Source organism: Caretta caretta, chromosome 3, assembly GCF_965140235.1.
Source record: "Caretta caretta isolate rCarCar2 chromosome 3, rCarCar1.hap1, whole genome shotgun sequence".
In the NCBI taxonomy this organism is placed as follows: Eukaryota; Metazoa; Chordata; order Testudines; family Cheloniidae; genus Caretta; species Caretta caretta.
The window spans coordinates 25,583,787-25,600,187 of record NC_134208.1 but is presented as its reverse complement, the minus strand read 5'-3'; the positions used below and the strand labels follow the sequence as shown (position 1 = coordinate 25,600,187).

The following is a 16,401-nucleotide window of genomic DNA, read 5'->3' as shown; positions in this document are numbered from 1 at the left end:
TAGCTCCTCTGATTTGGCTGTTCTTTTCTGACAATCAGTGGACCAGAATTGTCAAACTGAGTCCCTAAATCACACTTTGGTTTAGAGAGGCCACATGAGTTCCACTTAAAACGCACTTACCCTTATTTTGAAAGTTTGCGTCTATCTAATGTTTCCATTATCATAGTATCTGAACACATAATACCCTAGCAAAGTAGGGAAGTGTTGTTATCCCCATTTTACAAATAAGAGGCAGAGAGATTAACTGACTTGCTGAAGGATACATGGGAAGTCTGGGGCTCAGTAGGGAATTGAAACCAGATCTCCAGTCCCAGGTCATCTTTCCCATCCTGTGCCTAGCTCTTGTACATGTGCTCTCCGCAGAATTGAATATCATCCTGGATGCCTAAAGTCAGCCATTTAAGTTTGATAGTGTCGACCGAGGTCCTTATCCTAAGGACCTCACTCTGTGTTCCATGTAGTTAAACAACTAACACTAAATGAAGAACAGACTGGACAAGACAGAAAGCTTATGAACCCTGTGCTTGCTCAGAAGGGCCAAATTTGGCTCCTAACCTGATTGATCAATATGTGTACCTTATGACAAATTCCAAAGAATCACATTAGCTATTCCTATTTTTATTTCTTACATTTTACCACTCTCTTAAAATAAATATACACAAAAGAGGTATATGTAATCTGCACATACAAATATAGACATAAATATGAAGAAGCTAAAGAAAAGACACCATACTAAAGTAAAAGTTAACTCTCAATGTGAGCATATCCTTAAATGCTTTGCTGAACAGGGATGGACTTTAGCATATACTTTAAAAATCTGGCCCTTAAGTATGTGTTTGAATTTAGGCACATATGGATGAATTTTATTCCACAAGAAATCAAATCACATTGGTATAAAATGTCATACATAACAAACTAAGGCATTTCAGATGCAGTATGTTAGATAAAAAGAAGGAAGGATATAGTTAAGAAGTCCACTAACAGTGCCAAATATTTTATTATGTGCGTGTTTGCATCTGTGGCCCCAGTTTGACAAAGGACTTGTCTGGAGAAGGAAGTGATTTGACTAGTGGAATGGATTTGGCAAATTTTGTAGTTTTTCAAACATCCTGGGGCCTACAAGTGTGGGATGTATAAGACCTTGAATCCAGGCTAAATCTGGGAAGGTTTGAGGTTCAGCATGTGTGCTTCTAAGTTCCAATATTGCTCTTTAGAAAGCAATGACAGTGTGTAAGCAGTTGTAGTAATAGATTAACATTGGGTGACATGAAAGCTATTTTTTTCTGATTGCTATTGTGTAAAGTGCAAGCTGGTCTCCATATTGGAAGAGAAGATTGAAGGTCTGGAGCAAAAGATAACAACCCTGCGTTGCATATGAGAAACTGAGGATTTTCTGGACAAAACTCAGGATATGCTTCTAGGGGCACAAAGCTCTAAAGATATAGAACAGGTTGCACAGAGGAGCCAAGAGGCCAGTGAAGAAGCTTGGCAACATGTGACCTCCAGAAGAGGTAAGCGGAATGTCCGGGTTCCAGTAACACAGACACAGGTAACTAACTGCTTTCATGTTCTCTCCACAGGTACCGTTGCGGAGAGTGGACCAGATGATATGTCTGGGACGAGAAAGCAGAAGAAGACTCCGCTGGTTGGAAGGCATGAGATGCGATGTCCTGAGGTTGGGGGTTCCACGACCACCACTCCCAAGAGGAGAAGGAGGGTGGTGGTGGTCGGGGACTCTCTCCTCCGGGGGACTCAGTCATCTATCTGCCGCCCTGACCAGGAAAACCGAGAAGTCTGCTGCTTGCCAGGGGCTAAGATTCGCGATGTGACGGAGAGACTGCCGAGACTCATCAAGCCCTCGGATCGCTACCCCTTCCTGTTTCTCCACGTGGGCACCAATGATACTGCCAAGAATGACCTTGAGCGGATCACTGTGGACTACGTGGCTCTGGGAAGAAGGATAAAGGAGTTGGAGGCGCAAGTGGTGTTCTCGTCCATCCTTTCCGTGGAAGGAAAAGGCCTGGGTAGGGACCGTCGAATCGTCGAAGTCAACGAATGGCTACGAATGGTGGTGTCGGAGAGAAGGCTTTGGATTCTTTGACCATGGGATGGTGTTCCATGAAGGAGGAGTGCTGGGAAGAGACGGGCTCCATCTTACGAAGAGAGGGAAGAGCATCTTTGCCAGCAGCCTGGCTAACCTAGTGAGGAGGGCTTTAAACTAGGTTCACCGGGGGAAGGAGACCAAAGCCCTGAGGTAAGTGGGAAAGCGGGATACCGGGAGGAAGCACAGGCAGGAATGTCTGTGAGGGGAGGGCTCCTGCCTCATACTGGGAATGAGGGGCGATCAACAGGTTATCTCAAGTGCTTATATACAAATGCACAAAGCCTTGGAAACAAGCAGGGAGAACTGGAGGTCCTGGTGATGTCAAGGAACTATGACGTGATTGGAATAACAGAGACTTGGTGGGATAACTCACATGACTGGAGTACTGTCATGGATGGTTATAAACTGTTCAGGAAGGACAGGCAGGGCAGAAAAGGTGGGGGAGTAGCACTGTATGTAAGGGAGCAGTATGACTGCTCAGAGCTCCAGTACGAAACTGTAGAAAAACCTGAGTGTCTCTGGATTAAGTTTAGAAGTGTGTGCAATAAGAGTGATGTAGTGGTGGGAGTCTGCTATAGACCACCGGACCAGGGGGATGAGGTAGATGAGGCTTTCTTCTGGCAGCTCACGGAAGCTACTAGATCGCATGCCCTGATTCTCATGGGTGACTTTAATTTTCCTGATATCTGCTGGGAGAGCAATACAGCAGTGCATAGACAATCCAGGAAGTTTTTGGAAAGCGTAGGGGACAATTTCCTGGCGCAAGTGCTAGAGAAGCCAACTAGGGGGGGCACTTTTCTTGACCTGCTGCTCACAAACCGGGTAGAATTAGTGGGGGAAGCAAAAGTGGATGGGAATCTGGGAGGCAGTGACCATGAGTTGGTTGAGTTCAGGATGCTGACGCAGGGAAGAAAGGTAAGCAGCAGGATACGGACCCTGGACTTCAGGAAAGCAGACTTCGACTCCCTCAGGGAACGGATGGCCAGGATCCCCTGGGGGACTAACTTGAAGGGGAAAGGAGTCCAGGAGAGCTGGCTGTATTTCAAGGAATCCCTGTTGAGGTTACAGGGACAAACCATCCCGATGAGTCGAAAGAATAGTAAATATGGCAGGCGACCAGCTTGGCTTAATGGTGAAATCCTAGCGGATCTTAAACATAAAAAAGAATCTTACAAGAAGTGGAAGGTTGGACATATGACCAGGGAAGAGTATAAAAATATTGCTCGGGCATGTAGGAATGATATCAGGAGGGCCAAATCGCACCTGGAGCTGCAGTTAGCAAGAGATGTCAAGAGTAACAAGAAGGGTTTCTTCAGGTATGTTGGCAACAAGAAGAAAGCCAAGGAAAGTGTGGGCCCCTTACTGAATGAGGGAGGCAACCTAGTGACAGAGGATGTGGAAAAAGCTAATGTACTCAATGCTTTTTTTGCCTCTGTCTTCACTAACAAGGTCAGCTCCCAGACTGCTGCGCTGGGCATCACAAAATGGGGAAGAGATGGCCAGCCCTCTGTGGAGATAGAGGTGGTTAGGGACTATTTAGAAAAGCTGGACGTGCACAAGTCCATGGGGCCGGACGAGTTGCATCCGAGAGTGCTGAAGGAATTGGCGGCTGTGATTGCAGAGCCATTGGCCATTATCTTTGAAAACTCATGGCGAACGGGGGAAGTCCCGGATGACTGGAAAAAGGTTAATGTAGTGCCAATCTTTAAAAAAGGGAAGAAGGAGGATCCTGGGAACTACAGGCCAGTCAGCCTCACCTCAGTCCCTGGAAAAATCATGGAGCAGGTCCTCAAGGAATCAATCCTGAAGCACTTGCACGAGAGGAAAGTGATCAGGAACAGCCAGCATGGATTCACCAAGGGAAGGTCATGCCTGACTAATCTAATCGCCTTCTATGATGAGATTACTGGTTCTGTGGATGAAGGGAAAGCAGTGGATGTATTGTTTCTTGACTTTAGCAAAGCTTTTGACCCGGTCTCCCACGGTATTCTTGTCAGCAAGTTAAGGAAGTATGGGCTGGATGAATGCACTATAAGGTGGGTAGAAAGCTGGCTAGATTGTCGGGCTCAACGGGTAGTGATCAATGGCTCCATGTCTAGTTGGCAGCCGGTGTCAAGTGGAGTGCCCCAGGGGTCGGTCCTGGGGCCGGTTTTGTTCAGTATCTTCATAAATGATCTGGAGGATGGTGTAGATTGCACTCTCAGCAAATTTGCAGATGATACTAAACTGGGAGGAGTGGTAGATACGCTGGAGGGGAGGGATAGGATACAGAAGGACCTAGACAAATTGGAGGATTGGGCCAAAAGAAATCTGATGAGGTTCAATAAGGATAAGTGCAGGGTCCTGCACTTAGGACGGAAGAACCCAATGCACAGCTACAGACTAGGGACCGAATGGCTAGGCAGCAGTTCTGCGGAAAAGGACCTAGGGGTGACAGTGGACGAGAAGCTGGATATGAGTCAGCAGTGTGCCCTTGTTGCCAAGAAGGCCAATGGCATTTTGGGATGTAGAAGTAGGGGCATAGTGAGCAGATCGAGGGACGTGATCGTTCCCCTCTATTCGACATTGGTGAGGCCTCATCTGGAGTACTGTGTCCAGTTTTGGGCCCCACACTACAAGAAGGATGTGGATAAATTGGAGAGAGTCCAGCGAAGGGCAACAAAAATGATTAGGGGTCTAGAACACATGACTTATGAGAAGAGGCTGAGGGAGCTGGGATTGTTTAGTCTGCAGAAGAGAAGAATGAGGGGGGATTTGATAGCTGCTTTCAACTACCTGAAAGGGGGTTCCAAAGAGGATGGCTCTAGACTGTTCTCAATGGTAGCAGATGACAGAACGAGGAGTAATGGTCTCAAGTTGCAGTGGGGGAGGTTTAGATTGGATATTAGGAAAAACTTTTTCACTAAGAGGGTGGTGAAACACTGGAATGCGTTACCTAGGGAGGTGGTAGAATCTCCTTCCTTAGAGGTTTTTAAGGTCAGGCTTGACAAAGCCCTGGCTGGGATGATTTAACTGGGAACTGGTCCTGCTTCGAGCAGGGGGTTGGACTAGATGACCTCCTGAGGTCCCTTCCAACCCTGATATTCTATGATTCTATGATTCTATTAGAAACAATGGGTTACTGGACACTGAATTCACATTGTTTGAAACTTCAGACTGGAAGGTAAAACACATCAAATATTGACCATGCAATGATGATTTTGTTCCTTTGGTAACTTTAATTTTATATGAATCTCTCTATTTGATTTATCTTTTATGATAAAATTCATATGCAGATGCCATTTCCAGGCAGCACTCCTGAGAGCCATAGCCATCAATCTCCATTTTTACTGCATGTCACTATTAAAAATCCGTGGAGAGACATTACAAACATCTGTACTAAACATCTGCTTAGTTTGGTTGTGGAAAATATTCTGATACAAATTCATTTAAATCAGCCCACTTCTTCCTTGCATTATATTGTATTATATTGCTATTACTGATTGAATAAAAACAAAGTGTACACACAGAGTGATTGCCACAAAAACTGTCAGCATTTGCCCATTAGCCTCTGAAGTGCCATAGTCTATGCTTAGAACAGGTTAAAGAACCACAGTGATTGTATGATATCTTGGTAACTGCTGACTTTCCTGACAACCACCGCATAATATATCCTAAGACAAGTCTGAGATGATTTACCTCTTTTTTGAGACGCTCTGCTCAATTTCCTGACATCAGGATGGATTGCTCTTATTAATCAGTCTTTGCTTGTATTTTGTAAAAGCATTTGATCAAAGGAACAAGATTTCTGCTTGCTTGCATAGCTCTGAAAAAAGAAAATGACATTTGATCAAATTAATGTAAGCATTCCCACAAACAGTCAATATTCTTTTAAATGGCTGCCTAACTCAGGGGAGGGCAAACTATGGCCTGCGGGCCGGATCCGGCCTGTCAGGGCTTTCAATCCAGCCTGCAGGATTGCCAGCCCTGTGGCGCAGCGGAGCTAAGGCAGGTTTCCTGCCTGACCTGGCCCAGCACCACTCCCGGAAGCGGCCAGCACCACATCCCTGAGGCCTCTGGGGGACATGGGGGCAGAGAGCTCTGTGCGTTGGCCTTGCCTGCAGGCACCACGCCCCGCAGCTCCCATTGTCCGGGAATGGGGAACTGCAGCCACTGGGAGCTTCGGGGGTGGTACCCGCTCGCGAAGGCAGCACACAGCGTAGCCACCTGTCCCACCCTATCACACTCCCAGGAGCCACTGACGGACATGCTGGCCACTTCCACCAGTGGCGCAGGGCCAGGGCAGGCCAGGAGCCTGCCTTAGCCCCACTGCGTGCCGCTGCCACCCTGGAGCCACTGGAGGTAAGCGGCACCGGGCCAGACCCCCACCCTGAACCCCTCCTGCATCCCACCCCCCAACCCTCTGCCCTGATCCCCCTAACCCCCTGCCCTGAGCCTCCTGCTGCACCCCAACCCCCTGCCTTGAGCCCCATCCCACACTCCACACTCCCTCCTGCACCCAACCCCCTGCCTGAGCTCCCAACCCTGTCTTGAGCCCCCTGCTGCATCCCATACCCCTCCTGCACACTAATCCCCTGCCCTGATCCCCTTCCTGCACACTGCACCCCCCACACACCCCACACTCCCTCCCGCACCCCAACCCCCTGCCCCAGCCTTACATTCATGGGCCTGCATAGAATTTCCCCACCCAGATGTGGCCCTCAGGCCAAAATGTTTGCTCACCCCTGGTCTAACTGGTATAACATCAACATTTTTCAATTTCCATTTCCCAATTTCTGCTACTTTGTAAAGTACATTCAAACCATTAAGCAAGAGTAATAGGTATCATTGGCCTGGGTTTATGAAGTTGATAGACAGCTTGGAAATTCTTAAGCTAGCTGGCTAGAAAGATATTTCCTCCAAGTAAATCAAAGTTTTCTCACTCTGAAGTTTCTATCAAATAGTTTACATAATGATGGCATCTTCTTGGTCTCAAATATTTTAAAGTTTAAGAATCAGAATATGTTGATCAGTGTTTTTAACTGCATTTAAAAACCAAACTAGAGAAACAGACTGACTTATGTATATTTTTGTTGATGAAGGGACATAGTGTATTACGACAAAAACTCTATTACTAAGGTGACAGTTTACTCTAAGCAAATTTCCCTCAGATGGTACTTAGAAAAAAAATGTAAAAACCTCAACAACACTACAATACCAAATTTATGACACCGAGAGAACTAATGGTATTTCTAATGCCCAAAAGAGCTCAGAAAAGCTACTTGCCCGGGAGCACAAATATTTGCAAGACTGATATAAATTAAATAGCCACAACTTTAAAGAGCCAAAAGAGAAGCAAAGAAACATTAGGATTTTCATTGCAAGAGCTGTATTAACTTTATGTACATATTTTTAAAAAGATGTATTTTATTATTTCACTCTCATCTACTAGTGAGGTTGGAAAGGAAATGGCTGAATAAGGATGGCTCGCTGATCAGAAGTCTGCATTATACTTGTATTTTCTTTGGAGCCAGGCTCAGGGTCTCACTCTTTACCTAATAACTCGCAGGTCTACACTACAGCTCGGATTGACACTCTGAGATCGATCCACCGGCGGTCGATTTAGCAGGTCTAGTGAAGACCTGTCAAATCGACAGCAGATCGCTCTCCAGTTTACCCCTGTACTCTACCCCTGAAGAGAAGAGTAAGCTAAGTTGATGGGAGATCTTCTCCCGTCGACCCCCTACGGTGTAGACCCAGCGATAACTCAGGACACTGACTCCAGCTATGTTGTTCGTGTAGTTGGAGTTTCGTAGTGTAAGTCGACTTACTGCTGTAGTGTAGACATAGCCTCACTCTTCTATGCAGAAGTGAAAACGGAGAAAAATGAGAATAGGGAAAATCTTCCAAGAACTTGACATGATTCCAAAATGTAGTTGTGATCTTCGTATTCATGACTCTACTATCAGCCTCACTGCATTGCATTTTCAGGTGTATAGTATTTTTAACTCTGCAGTACCACAAAATAGAATGTTATGGAATTTAGCTTTGTAGTTAGGGAAGACTTTGATTTTCTAGATATTATTATAGATAATTTGTATTGCAGTAGAACCTAGGAACCTCAGCCATGGACCAGACTCCATCGTGCTAGGCACTGTACAAATGCAGAACAAAAAATGGTCTTTGTCCCAAAGAATCTTACACCTGTATTGCAAACAAGAGACAAAATGTGGAGACAGATGGGGAAAGCACAAAGAAGGATGTGATAAAATTGTTCAGCATAATAGGGAGTGATCTTAGTACACCAGCTGCCTAAGCATTGTCAACCTTTTTGTAAGCATTGTGGTGAAGGAGAGTTTTAAAGGAAGGATTTGGAGGAGGATAATAAGGTAGCATTTCAAATGCTTTTGGAGAATTCTTTCCAAACATGAAGAGGAGCATGGGAGAAAGCACAGAAGTGCTTGTTTAAAATGTTAACAAGTGGGTGATGAAGGCTGAATGAATCAAAGGGACATTTTTCATTTTAAATGGAGATGGGTCCAAGCTATAAAATTCAGAATGGAATGCAGAATAACCCTTCCTAGCGTTTGGAATGTTTGTATCCAGATGCTGACTAATCTTAAAACTGATTCTTGAGTCAACTTGACTGTATAGAGCAGTGGTCCTCAAACTTTTTACCTCATGCACCCCCTCCCCCCCTGCACCGTTACCACTGTCCACTCTCTCCCCCACCAGCTGGGACCAGGAGCGGGGTCACTGCTCTGGGAGGTAGGATGCAGAGAGGGGTAAGGGGGCCAAGGCTGGGGCCACAGCTGGAGGCAGGGTGGGATGGAATGGGAGCAGGGCAAGGAGTGGATCCTCGGCAAAGGGCCAAGTCTGGCAGCTGGGGCCCTAGGCGTGGGGCCAGCAGCTGGGGCCAGGAGCGGAGCTGGTGGGTGGTGCTGCCCCCCGACCCCGTCTGGGCTGGCCTGGGTACCAGCCGCTCTATGGGGGTGCGCCCCACCATTTGGGAATCTCTGGTATAGAAGATTATACTATGGTTTGAGAAATCCAGTATTAATGCATGCAGATTTCTTTCTTAGAATATGCAGTGAAAAAGAATGGTATGTTTTAAAATATTGTCCTAAGCTCGATAATCAATATATACTTAATCATATTGAATTTTTTTTTTTACTAATCTAAATACATGGGGAAGATATTTCCCTGTGGAGCTGCTCTAATAATAAAATCAAACGGCTAAGCATGAAGAGTTTTATAAGTGAACAAAACTGATTTAAGCTGAACTGGTAAGCGCAATGTCACTCAAAGTTTAACAGGATTTTATCACTTTTGGACTTGACAAATGAGACATTCTTTAGATTTCTCCAAGTTTCTATGACATAGTTTGAAACTTCAGTTGGAACCCTCTGAAAGTAAAAGGGATGCCCCAGGAATCTAATTTTGGGCCTAGTCCAGCACCCTTTGCTCAGGCAAAACTCCCATACATTCAAGATTTGTCCCTTTGTTTGTACTGTGCTTTAATGTGAAAATCAATATGGTGGATTGATAGGTCAGCAAAGACAATTAAATGAGGACCTCAGGATTTCTCCAGTAGCAGGAAAAATAGCTTGGGTGTTGTTTTGTTTTATTTCAAATCATCAGCCACAGCAAGGGTTCTCTATGCTGCCATTATTCTTTTTGTATTATCAACATACAAGAGGAGGATTAGCAAGTATATGTGAACAATACAAGCCAGGCAGCAGAACTGCAGTTTAGAACAGGTAAAAATCCTCCTGTAATAATATACAGTTATTGTAGCATTTTTAAAGTCTTGTCTTTATGACCTTGCAACCAAATCTGCTCATCGTACTCCTTTGGAAAGGATGGGGCTATGCTACCAGTATCTGAACCCCCAACCGCTCTGAATATTGGGCTTGATTCAAAGCCCAGTGAAATCAATACAAAGCCCCTTAAGTGGGATTTGGAGCAGGCCCATAATGACTTAAATAAGTCCAAGTTCAGTACTTTTGCATCTGACTAACTTCAAACATGTGAATAGCTCCAATCAAGGGAATAGGGCTACTTACATGCTTAAGTTAGGTGCATGCCTGATGATTTGGAGCAAAGATTAGCATTTGCATTACTTTTATCCCAATGACCCTTCGATAGCAAACAAAATATAAAAAAAAAGAGTCCACTTCGCCTTATCAACCAATTCATCACAGGAGCACTGTAAAGGCTGACTGTGCACAATATGTGAGATTGTAGAAAAGAATATTTTGTGCCTCATGAAGCACTCCACTGAAACGCAGCATTCCTTTCTCAGAAGGACCCACAGCCTGTAAGGTACACTGGTCATGGTGTCAAAGTTGTTTAGCTAAACTAACATAACAGAATCCATAGAGGCAACATCTAGATGAAACAAGTACTTCATTTGTTCTTGGAGTCCTCAACCATGCTGGCTCAGTGTTGTCTATGGGGCTGCAGTTCTCTGCTCATCGATTATTTTTCCATGACAAAGGATAGGTTGTCCACACATACCAGGAAAGATTGAGCACAGCTGTTACTGTTTCTCTGTGTTGGGGAGATGCCTTTCTTGACAGCATGTATTTATGACAAATAGCACTCTTGTATCCTAGCATTGTGTTTATAGTGCAAGAGAAATTTCTTATTATTTGAACAAAATGTGCTGTAAATCAGAGATTTTTGCAGTGACAGAGGTTGGTTTCAGCTTCCATTGAAGTCAATGGGAGCTTTGCAACTGACTTTAATGAGTACAGGATTGGTCCCTATGGGGAGTTTAGTTATTCCATTTATATCATGAATAAATTGAGACACTAATATTATTTTACGGTGAAGGGGTCAGTTTAGGGGGATGGGTGAGGGGGATGCATGTCACATTTATAAACACTAATCCTCTTACACAACTATTACCAGAACCTTGGTTTTACTCCGCCATATCTTTTCCTAAGCTTTCATAACCTTCCTGTCCTCTATAGCTACATGTATACTCCGCTAGATGTCACTATTATAATTCTCTGATACGGAGGAAAGAAGTTGCATGGGACTGTTTTGAGACTCAACATTTCAGAAGAAAGAGTGGTAATAAGATTGGGGTGGCCTTTGTTGGGTAAATATTAGATGCCACCAGGGGCAAAATTCTGATCTTATCTACATCAGTGTAAATGTGGAGCTCCTCTAGTGAGAGCAATGATGTTAAAATATATAGTAACTACCCAAAATTACAAATATTCCCCCCTGTTAATATTCTCAAGACTATCTTTAGATGTCAAGCTTGTCTAAAGAGAAGAAAAGGCAAATCCACTGAAAGGCTAGAAGCCTAGAAGGTCTTCACTTCACCATGTAACAATCTAAAGAAAGGTCATTGATTTTTTTTTTTTACCAGTACTGCTCACGTGTCTTTTTGAGGCTGCACAATTTCAGAACCCACTTAGATAAAGTAGCAAACCAGACATCATCCTAAGGACAGTCAAATGCAAATGAAAGGTCTGGTAAATCAGCAGAAATGAAACTGCACAGAGGAGACAATATCCCTGTAAGCTCTTGAGAAAAAATGCCCATTGAATAGAGATAGCAGTATTATCCATCGATGTGGGTGACCGCTTGTAAGATCAATGGTATGTGGTGCTAGAAATGATTAAGTGAACAATAAACCACTGCTAACATTCTAAACTGAAAAGCCCGACTAAGAAGTAGTCTGAGGTACTGACATACCGTGGTAATGGGCATGGTATAAGGAGCTAGCTAGATGAACGGAAAACTCTGCTTGGATGAGCAACAGATGGTAAGAAAGTGCTGGAAGCCTTTGCCCTTCTCCTTTCCCCCCATTCCTTGGGTGGAAAGAGATGAGGTGGCACTAGATGCTCCTGATGAGATCAAGAAGAAAGAGGGAACGGAATGGGTCTGTCTCCCTGGACATTGGCTTGTGAAGCTGAACTATCTGGCTACATATGCCCAGTTTGGTGTTGCTCACCTGTTGTCCATGCTGAGAAACTTCCTGAATGAGTCACAATGAATCCAAAGGTTTCAAAGTAGCAGCCGTGTTAGTCTGTATTCGCAAAAAGAAAAGGCGTACTTGTGGCATCTTAGAGACTAACAAATTTAAACATAAGCTTTCTTGAGCTACAGCTCACTTCATCGGATGCATTCAGTGGAAAATACAGTGAGGAGATTTATATACACAGAGAACATGAAACAATGGGTGTTACCATACACACTGTAATGAGAGTGATCACTTAAGGTGAGCTATTACCAGCGGGGGGCGGGGAAACCTTTTGTAGTGATGATCAAGGTGGGCCATTTCCAGCAGTTGACAAGAACGTCTGAGGAACAGCGGGGTGTGGGGAACAAACATGGGGAAATAGTTTTACTTTGTGTAATGACACATCCACTCCCAGTCTTTATTCAAGCCTAAGTTAATTGTATCCAGTTTGCAAATTAATTCCAATTCAGCAGTCTCTCATTGGAGTCTGGTTTTGAAGTTTTTTTGTTGAAGAAGTGCAACTTTTAGGTCTGTAATCAAGTGACCAGAGAGATGGAAGTGTTCTCCGACTGGTTTTTGAATGTTATAATTCTTGATGTCTGATTTGTGTCCATTTATTCTTTTACGTAGAGACTGTCCAGTTTGACCAATGTACATGGCAGAGGGGCATTGCTGGCACATGATGGCATATATCACATCGGTAGATGCACAGGTGAACGAGCCTCTGATAGTGTGGCTGATGTGATTAGGCCCTATGATGATGTCCCCTGAATAGATATGTGGACACAGTTGGCAATGCGCTTTGTTGCAAGGATAGGTTCCTGGGTTAGTGGTTCTGTTGTGTGGTGTGTGGTTGCTGGTGAGTATTTGCTTCAGGTTGGGGGGCTGTCTGTAAGCAAGGACTGGCCTGTGTCCCAAGATCTGTGAGAGTGATGGGTCGTCCTTCAGGATAGGTTGTAGATCCTTGATGATGAGTTGGAGAGGTTTTAGTTTGGGGCTGAAGGTGATGGCTAGTGGCATTCTGTTATTTTCTTTGTTGGGCCTGTCCAGGGTTGTGTCTGTGCGGATTTGTTCTTGTGATTTTTCAGGGAGTTTCTTGAGCAAATGCTGTAGTTTCTTTTGGTAACTCTCAGTGGGATCAGAAGGTAATAGCTTGTAGAAAGTGGTGTTGGAGAGCTGCTGAGCAGCCTCTTGTTCATATTCTGACCTATTCATGATGGCAACGGCACCTCCTTTGTCAGCCTTTTTGATTATGATGTCAGAGTTGTTTCTGAGGCTGTGGATGGCATTGTGTTCTGCACGGCTGAGGTTATGGGGCAAGTGATGCTGCTTTTCCACAATTGCAGCCTGTGCATGTCGGCGGAAGCACTCTATATACAAGTCCAGCCTGTTGTTTCGACCTTCAGGAGGAGTCCACCCAGAATCCTTTTCTTTGTTGTCTTGGTAGGAAGGTCTCTGTGGGTTAGTATGTTGTTCAGAGGTGTGTTGGAAATATTCCTTGAGTCAGAGATGTCGAAAATAGGATTCTAGGTCACCACAGAACTGTATCATGTTCGTGGGGGTGGAGGGGCAGAAGGAGAGGCCGCAAGATAGGACAGATTCTTCTGCTGGGCTAAGAGTATAGTTGGATAGATTAACAATATTGCTGGGTGGGTTAAGGGAACCACTGTTGTGGCCCCTTGTGACATGTAGTAATTTAGATAGTTTAGTGTCCTTTTTCTTTTGTAGAGAAGCAAAGTGTGTGTTGTAAAGGCTTGTCTAATTTTTGTAAAGTCCAGCCATGAGGAAGTTTGTGTGAAAGGGTTTTTTTTTTTTTTTTTTATGAGAGTATCCAGTTTTGAGAGCTCATTCTTAATCTTTCCCTGTTTGCTGCAGAGGACTCCGGTTGAGAGTGCCCCTCTTAACCCTCTCCGCTGTCTCTTAACCTTAATAACTAGTATATGGCCATATATTCTAGCTTTTAATCTACTTACATGTTACTTCTGGCTCTTTCTTTAGCATAGAAAAAAGAACAAATTGGTAACCATGCATCCCTATATGATAAAAACCAATTAGCATTTCTAGTTACCAGTTACCCTCAAAAGAAATGTTTCATTTTTTCCTCATAGCCACCGATAGATGTATGTAGCACTGAGAACACAAGAATGGCCACACTGGTTCAGACCAATAGTCCATCTAGTTGAGTATCCTGTCTTCTGACAGTGGCTGATGCCAGATGCTTCAGAGGGAATGAACATAACAGGACAATTGTCAAGTGAGCTTTCCATGGTTGTCCTCTTCCAGCTTCTGGCAATCAGAGGTTTAGGGACACTCAGAACATGGAGTCGTATCCTGGACCATCTTGGCCAATAGACACTGCTGGACCTATCCTCCATGAACTTATCTAATTCATTTTTGAACCAAGTTATACTTTTGGTTTTCCCAGCATCCCCTGGCAACAAGTTCCACAGATTGAAGAAGTACTTCCTTATGTTTGTTTTAAATCTTCTGCCTATTAATTTTGTTGGGTAACCCCTGGTTCTTGTGTTATGTGAAGGGGTAAATAACACTTCATTATTTACTTTCTCCATACCATTCATGATTTTATAGACCTCTATCTTATCTTCCCTTAGTCATCTCTTTTCTAAGATGAATCATAGAATATCAGGGTTGGAAGGGACCTCAGGAGGTTATCTAGTCCAACCCCCTGCTCAAAGCAGGACCAAACCCCAATTTTTGCCCTAGCTCCCTAAATAGCCCCCTCAAGGATTGAACTCACAACCCTGGGTTTAGCAGGCCAATCCCTCCCCCCCCCCCAATGAACAGTCCCAGTCTCTTTAATCTCTCCTCAGATGGAAGCTATTCTATATGCCTAATCATTTTTTTTGCCCTTGTCTATATTTTTTCCAATTCTAATATATCTTTTTTGAGATGGGGCAACCAGAACTGCATACAGTAATTAAGGGTCCATGTACCATGGATTTATTTACCAGCATTGTGATATTTTCTGCCTTCTCTCTTTTCTAATGGTTCTTAATAGTCTGTTAGCATTTTTTTTTGACTGCTGCTGCACATTGAGCGGATGAATTCAAAGAACTATCCACAATGACTCCAAACTCTTTCTTGAGCGGTAACAACTAATTTAGACCCTCTCACTTTGTAAGTATAATTGGGTTATGTTTTCAATGTGCATTACTTTGTCTGATGGGTTCCCCTTGGAACTGGGGTACCCTTTGTTGTCTGTTCTTGGAACCAGCCAAGAAATAACCACAGACAAAGGTCGAACCAGAGCATCACGAGCATCGAACTAAAGCGTCATGTGGGGCTACAGCGCTACCTGTTCCGGAAATCCGGGATTGATCTGGCACATTAACTGAGGCAGGAAGAATACCAAAGGTGCTACCAAGACCTCCTGGGGATCCCCACTGATCCGCAGGAGAAAGTGATCCAAAAATTGTTCCCTATCCCTGTGTCCAGGGAGATGGGGAGGGGCATTAAGGATCTCTAGTGGCCTCAGCAATGGGCATGCTGCTCATGTGGCGATGGAAGTGGGGAGGGGCATGCTGGCCACTATCCAGGAGTGATTCCATGGATACAACATTGCATTGGTTATGTTAACTGATTCTACTTCTCTAAAGGTTTCATCAGAGTGCCCCACAAAGGATCCCGGCCCCTGGTTCCCTGACGAGTTGTAATATATATATACATACACACACACATTCCATTTAACCTAGGGGTAATGAGGGTGTCATCCCTGCTCCCATTGGGGTACTGCAATCACAGCTGTATGGTAACATTCTATACTGTTTCTGACCAGAGAACACAGGGCACACAGCCTGTGTGATGTTTTTCCCACCAGGTTAATCAGAAACTACAAAGGATCCATGGGTCACTACCAGAATGTGTGACCAACATATCACATGGGTCATGGATTGGCAAGGGGTCTCCCCTGGGTGTAAGCCATTGGAAATGGAGGAAGGGAGCCTCTGGTTGTTTCAAATAGGATCTTGCACTTCAACACACGAGAGACCTGTTGAGTTTAGGGTGGTAAATCCATTGACCAGTGGTCATCTTAAACCATGGCATTCTCTCATCAGGTGTTGGGTACAGCCAGAGGTCCCATGCTGTCATGGTCAGTCCCAGAAGGCCTCCTACAAGTGATCTACAGAGGGGAGATAGAAAAGCAATATTTTAGTTCCTCCCCTCCCTTATCCACCAGACTCCATTTATGGGGGGCCAGGTCCCCCCACCAAATCCTTAAGAAGGCTAACTTGTGCCTTTAGATCCCTTTATTCTTCCTGAAATTTCTGGGATCTAACCTATCTTCCAATTTCACTGCTGATATGGCAGCCGAGGT

General features: G+C 44.4%; 1 long non-coding RNA gene across 1 annotated transcript in view; it reads right to left on the bottom strand.

Moving 5' to 3' along the window:
- The window catches only part of LOC125634589 (uncharacterized), a 144,970-nt gene extending 128,881 nt beyond the window's left edge, over nucleotides 1-16,089 (bottom strand). The window contains exons 1-3 of the long non-coding RNA XR_007355967.2: nucleotides 16,075-16,089; nucleotides 12,057-12,131; nucleotides 5,783-5,909 (exon numbers count right to left, since the gene is read on the bottom strand). This is a non-coding gene — a long non-coding RNA (uncharacterized LOC125634589). The remainder of the gene's footprint in view (nucleotides 1-5,782; nucleotides 5,910-12,056; nucleotides 12,132-16,074) is intronic.
- Between the last annotated feature and the right edge of the window lie 312 nt (nucleotides 16,090-16,401).